Here is a 7,155-nt window from a genome sequence, read left to right as displayed (position 1 = left end):
AGTGACTATGGGACTAACTGTAGAAGACGTAAGTAAGCACAACACTAAATTCCAGTTAGTTATAAATGCCAGCTCTTCTTCATTAACACCAATAATCCTTACACCACTAGCTGCCAAGATGAAATTCACAGTACTGTGCAAAAATGACAGATGGCTTGTCAGCAATCCAATTGGTATCCCCAGTAATTTCTCAAAATGCCTTGAGTCCACAACAACCTCAACCTTACTTATGTGGCCCTCCAGTCCCCTGCCCAATTCATTATACACTGACCAGTAGGGGTTGCAAGCATCACAGAATGTGCGACATCACAAAGTGGCCACAAAACTAAAACATATGTCACTAACTTTATGACATCACAAACATGGCATCAAGGAAATAAAAATAAAATTATGTGGATGCTAGAAATCTGAAACAAATCTCAGAAAATAGTGGAGACGCTCAGTCGTTCTGACAGCGACTGAGGAGGGAGAAACAGAGGTAATGCTGAGTTGGACATTACTCTTTTGTAGAACTCATAGAAGACAGACTAAAGGGCTGAAACATTGGACAGGCCAATTGCCAGGACTGAAAGATGACAAAATGAGGAAGGCCAGCATCCCGCTTTATTTATCCACTGAAACATCCAGTTGTTTCTAATGTAACTCCAAGGTCTTGCATTACTCCACTCAGCACTTTTACAACATTCTACAATTTTAAAAAATGTCATAGGTGCCTGGCCATCATTGTGGACAGATACAGTGGGGAATGGGCTTCCAGCTGGTTAAAACATAGCGACCCATTCCTGTCAGGGAAACAGCTACTGTGAGGGATCCACCTGCTGATTGGAGAATTCAGCAGCTAGCTGTTTCATCAATGACAAAACCTTCCCGAGAATGCTTCGGAGGCAGGATGGTACTAACACACCTACACACTGGCCTGTGGCATGAAATTACCCAACCCACTTGTAGCCACCTCAGTTCATTTTAATCAGCCAAACAATCATAGTTCCTCCTAGATCTGTCTGTGGTACTTAAAGATCTTAGCTAAATTCTGGTGACTAGAAAAGGATGTAATTCTTAGAATATAGTACTGTATAAGTTTGGGTATGGGTTTAATTTTGTTATTTTGGTTAGGTTTTATTTGTTTTGTTTGCTTTCAGATTATTGGACATGTAAGTCTTGAGATTCCACACAATCAACATTTTGTAGAGATGTAAGTACAGTAGCGCCTCGACTTTACGAACTTAATCCATTCCGGGACCCGGTTCGCGAACCGAAAAGTTCGCGAACTGAATCAATTTTTCCCATTGTTCGGATAGTGTAAGAATGCTTGGACGACTGTTCACAGCGCACGCGCCAAAGACAAACTGAATGAGATCACGCGGGGCCCGAGAGCTTTTGCGTTCAACAAGCGCGTAGCAAAGCCGAACAATAAAACTAAGTGGTCGCACACGGGCTTTTTGCGTTCGTACCTTGAATTTCGTACGTACATTGAAGCAAGATTTTACGTACAATCCTGTTCGTAAACTGATTTGTTCATGAACGGGGTCGTTCGTATGTCGAGGCGCTACTGTACTATAATTTGCAGGATCACCTTATTCAAATCCTGGGCAAAATGAAAGTTTTGAGCTGCAGGCAGCTATGTTCTTCTCGTTGAGGGATACTGAGGATTATATCTGCCATAAATGCTATTGGCTGTGAATCTTATCAGATCGAGTGGATCAGTTGGAGAGACAGTTAGAAGCAATGAGTGTTAGAAACGAAAATCGCTTCTTAATAATCGCTCTAGACAAATTCAGGAAAACAAAGTTTTATTAGCAAGTCTGCAGAGTCGGGCAGCCTTCTGAGTAAAAGGCGCGCTGAGGCTTACAAAGTTTCTCATTATATACAGTACAAATCCCTCCCCTCCTTGGCTCTAACAAGCCATGAGGTTCACATTCTTAAAAACATCATTATTCTTCGATTTACACCCTTATCACAAAGTCTGCAACAAATGCCTCCAGACCCTCCCCTCCCTGGCTCTAACGAGCCATGAGGTTCACATTCTTAAAAACATCATTATTCTTTGATTTGCACCCTTATCACAAAGTCTTCAGAGTCTCCAAAGTTGTTTCTCTCACCCTGCAGTATTATCAGTCAAGGACTCATCCTTCCCTGCCTGTGTTAATGGTTTCATCAATCAAGGGCCTGTTTGTTTTTACTCTGCTCACAAATTGTCAGCATTCTGCACAATTTAAACTATTCTACTTTTGAGTATACAAAATGTTTTAGAAAAGAAACAAAAGTTTTGTCTTTTATTATAGATCAGTCTGTGGTCCAGGCACATCTTAAAGTTTAAACCGAAATTACCTCTCACAATTCCACCCTTTTCTTTCTTTAAGATGTGCCTGACCAAGATAGCCCCCCCTCCTCAAGGGCCCGGGAAATCCTTGATCTTTCGCAGCAACATCACTTTAAGTTCACGCGTCCCATGTTGTGGAACCACCACTGCCTGGAGTCGGGAAATATTTTTCTGAATTAAAAACTGAATACAGGGGATTAGGCAGGGTAGTACGAGAAGAAGAATCATGCCCCCCCCCAACCATCAGCAACGCCGTGCGCCACCAACTACCACCTAGGAGACCATCCCACCATCCGATGCCACTAAGAGGACGCCAAGATTGTACTGGCACATGGGCCAATTTCCGAATTTCATCGGAAATTTCCAAAACCGCTTTACCATTATCGTCAATTTCTAGACAGCAGTTTGTCAGGTTAAACTTCCCGCACACGCCCCCCTCCGAGGCCAACAGATAATCCAAGGCAAGTCGGTTTTGATATATAGCAGCCCTCATCTGATCCTGCTGCTTAGCCAGCAACTCCAGGGCCAGAGCGGTCTGGTTAGTAATGACCTCTACGACTGCTTGGAGCCTGATAATTCGATTTAACATATAGATAGGAGTACGATATCCCCATGATCCGTCCTGTGCCCATGTAGCCGGCCCGTAGTATTCAATAATCCGGGCCGGTGGCCACTCATCCCCCCAATCACCGACTTGGATACCTCTTGGCGACCTACGCAGGGAGTCAAAGAGTTTAATTCCCAAATCATCGCCTTCTTCCCGGGGTAATAGGAAGAATTCAGGTCGTATTAGACCCAGGAAGCATACTCCAGCCCATCCCATGGGGAGTTTGGAATATGCCTGATTACCGCATATCCAAAATAGGCCATCTGGAGCAGGCCCTCCCTGCCTCACAACGTCATCCCACAGCTCCTTTACCCCGGGGACGCCCTCATAAGGACCAGGACCACTGCAATTCCAGTATTCGGACTCCTGACCCAGAGTCTGGACAGGAGTATCCCAGCATCGATTCCCCCGACAACCACCACTCCAGACTCTCATCATGCCATCGGAAGAATCAGAACCTAGTTCGTCAGAGGAGGAATCAGTACGTAATGGAACGCAATTTTTATGACCTCGGTTTGCAATGTACCAAGTAATATCCTCAGGCCACCATACTCGCGTGGTTGCATCCAATATATTCTGACAGGGACTAATCCCTACCTCCACGGTCCCCTTGCCTTCAATACAGAACTGGCCCTCAGGGCTGTTTGTCAGTCTCCACCCCTGGCTTTTTCTGTCGTTGACATGAGTCCAAGTGGTTTGCTGCAATTCCCCTATGTCTAAGCTTTGACCAGTCCACGGCCATTGTTCCGACATATGCGGCCCCCCACAAACCCAGCAATTGCTAACATTTAAAACAGTGGCTATTCTAGAGGTGAGATCAATAAACAGGTTTTGAGTAACATCAGGGAGTTCAATTTTTCCTTCTACCTCTTCGTATACGGATGGCACTTTAGGGAGCACGACCGTTCCCTAACGGTCTTGCTCCTTCCCCAACCCCCGATCAGTGATCTGTATCTTGGTCTCCTTGACTCTGTCAACCTGCTCCCTGAGCAACACGGAGGATAGGTCCCACCTCCCAGTTTTGCTAATAGACACCCAGCGGTCATTTATAGGGCATCCACGGATTTTGCCACCGTATCCTTTATTATATACCTGATAATAGGGTCTCCCATCCTCCCAACATTCATGGCGTGCACTCACATCGTAACACCTATCGTCCACATAGGAATGGGACACAAATGATCCCGAGTAGATTCGAATCCCAAGTCTTACTGTAGTTCGACATTTGTCACATCTCCCCTCACTCTCCCCCACATACAGGAGTAAATTGATCAATATCCCCACCAATACAGTCCAAGTAGAGTTCATTATCGCTGTCTTTTCAGTTTGACCACCAACGGCTTGTCCCCTTGCTCGCATTTCCAAGTGCTTTCTTCTTCAGATGGAACAGGCCCCTTTATCCTCGATGCGTGGGTCCACCCTTTTTCTTTCGTCCGAACAGCTGCTTCAGTTGTTAACAGAACCAGGAACGGTCCTTCCCACCGCGGCTGGAGCTTTTCGGCCTTCCAGGTCTTAACAAGTACCCAGTCTCCGGGCTCCACCTTATGCAAGAGGAAGTCGAGCGGCGGAGTGTGAGCCAGGAGACCTTTCCTCCGGAGTTCTCTTGGGCAAATTTGACCTCAGTGGGATCCCTCCTGCGCCACGTGGTGTACCACAGATTGAGGTCACCTTTGATATTGACGCAAATGGCATCTTGAATGTCTCTGCTGTGGACAAGAGCACTGGCAAAGAGAGCAAAATCACCATCACCAATAACAAGGGCAGGTTGAGTAAGGAGGAGATCGAGAGGATAGTGCAGGAAGCGGAGAGGTACAAAGGTCAGGATAATATGCAGCGTGAGAAAATTACAGCCAAGAATTCCCTGGAGTGGTACGCATTTAACATGAAGAGTTCAGTGGAGGAAGAGAAAACGAAAGGCAAGATCAGTGAGGAAGATAAGAACAAAGTCATCGAAAAGTGTAACCAGGCCATCTCCTGGCTGGAGGCAAACCAAACAGCAGAGAAGGAGGACTTTGAGCAGCAGTTGAAAGATTTGAAAAAAAAATATGCAAGCCCATCATTGCCAAACTTTACCAGGGAGGTATGCCCGAAGGGCCATTCTCAGAACAAGTCAGAAAGGACCCTTCTGGTGGACCAACAATTGAAGAGGTTGATTGAAACTTTAACTCTCTTCAAAGTAATATCATTTTCAGTTGGTCTCTCTTCTCCACCATTCCATCCCCCCACCTCCCTGAAATTGCAACAGTCCTTTAGAATTTCTCGGGGCTTCTGTAAACCCAGTTGATTTGGACATTTGCACAGTTAGGTAAATGATGGCCTACATTTCTGAAGTTTGGGTGTTTGAATGGTAGCAATTAAACGTGTCAATGGTGAATTTTTCTGCAAACTGTTTCCTGTATGTTTTATACATTGAGTAGTTTACACCCTTTTAGCTGCTAATGGAGTTCTTTCTCAGTTTTCTGCACACTACAAGAATGCACCGTATGATTCAGAAATTCAGTCAGTTGTCACTAATCCTGAGAAGTTATTGTTTAGACAGGTTATACTTACAGTTAAGCAAGCCAGCTACCCTTTCTGTCATGTAGTTGGAACAGTGTTCCCTTATAATAAATAGTATACAACAGAGATTCTATTTTCATACAGACCACAAGAAGGTGGTGTTATAACAATTGGCAGCCTTTGCAGACTTAATTTGTATGCAATTATTGGGGAAAGTAATCACAATTAAATATCTTTGGTGGAAAATGCATAACATCCGAGCAGTGGCTATCAATAATACAATTTCTCTCCGTGCACAACCAATTTTCAGATGATGTCCTTTGTGTTCTCCAAAAGCTTGTTTAACCATTTGAATCATTAAGTGGATAGGACCAATTTTCATGCATTGTGTGTCTGTTGCTGTCATAAATGTTTTTTTGTTTGCAGCAAAATTTAAGTTTTGTTTTGATACCTTCCAGACATTGATTCTCTCACAATCTTTTCCATTTTTATGACTTTTCTTTCAACTCTGTCTGTTTTTTTCCCTTGGTTAATCATTCTTTGATATTCCCTTCCTGGAATCATTTTTCCTCACTGAGGAAACTGGGAGTCATGAACTATTTTCATAAAAGTGTGCAGTTGTTCATTAGTTGTCTTTTCTATTAAACTTCTTTCTGAGTCCACTCCAGTTAACTCTGCACAATGCCTACCTTCTTCGAGTTTATAGCACAGTTGTTTTCAACCCAAGTTTCTTACTCTTAACATGAATGCTAACTTCTATCATATTATGGTCACTGTAACCTTTAGAGTTTATTTTTACTTTGTGATCATGTATTAAACCTTCCTCAGTATATATTATCAGACGCAAAATAGCTTGATTCCCATTTGGATGTAGAGCATATGATTCTAGAAAAGTGTCCTTCTGACTTCCTTAGGCAACTTGATTTTCCCAATCTACATGAAAATTAAAATCACCAGTGATAAATATACTGCCTGTTTTTTACACACCTTATTTTCTCCCTGAACTATTCTGTCCCAAAGAAAGCTACTGTTGATGGGTCTGTGGACAACTCCCAGCAGCATCTTTACCCATTATTTTTATAAGCTCCCACTTATATGGATTTTACAACATATGTTTCCAAGATCATTTCCTGCTACTTATACTTATTCTATCTACAAATAACAAAACATACCCCAGCCCATCCCTTAATCGCCTTAGATCCCTTATTTCCCATTTCAGAGGACTTCGTATTTCTCCCGTGATAATCTATCACAATGTAGCCAATTCCCGGACCTTCAGTCCCGTGATCGCCCAGGTTCCTTTGCAGGCACCCCCGGTCTTTGGATTCCTGTGTCCTACGTCTCTGTGACACAGATCACAGGCACCCCGTAGGTACACGTTCCTCCGCAAACACGGTCTCTGCAAAATCCCTCACAGGCCAGCCCCGGTCTCTAGATACCTGAGTCCTACGTCTCTGTAGAAAAATCCACAGGCACCCCGTAGGTCCCCAGGCGTCCGGAAACACGGTCCCCGCAAGTTTTTCTTACCTGGGTTCGGTGCACCGAAATTACTCGATCGTTAACCGTCCCCACTGCCTCGGCCACACCCCTCCTTTGTTTTCCTGAGCCTCCCGGATATCACTCGCTCAAGCCGCGCGGGGCGACAAGCAAGGAATCAGGGACTGCTGAAATCAGCAGGGTGCACCTTCTCCGATGTCCTTCCTCAGCTCCCCCCGCGGCCGGAGTGTTG

General features: G+C 44.4%; 1 pseudogene; it reads left to right on the top strand.

Moving 5' to 3' along the window:
• The first annotated feature begins 7 nt into the window (after positions 1–7).
• LOC140478425 (heat shock 70 kDa protein-like) lies at positions 8–5,084 on the top strand (annotated as a pseudogene).
• The last annotated feature ends 2,071 nt before the right edge of the window (positions 5,085–7,155 follow it).

The sequence above is a fragment of the Chiloscyllium punctatum genome, chromosome 6 (assembly GCF_047496795.1).
Source record: "Chiloscyllium punctatum isolate Juve2018m chromosome 6, sChiPun1.3, whole genome shotgun sequence".
NCBI classification, from domain to species: domain Eukaryota; kingdom Metazoa; phylum Chordata; class Chondrichthyes; order Orectolobiformes; family Hemiscylliidae; genus Chiloscyllium; species Chiloscyllium punctatum.
This window is presented reverse-complemented; position numbering and strand designations above follow the sequence as displayed.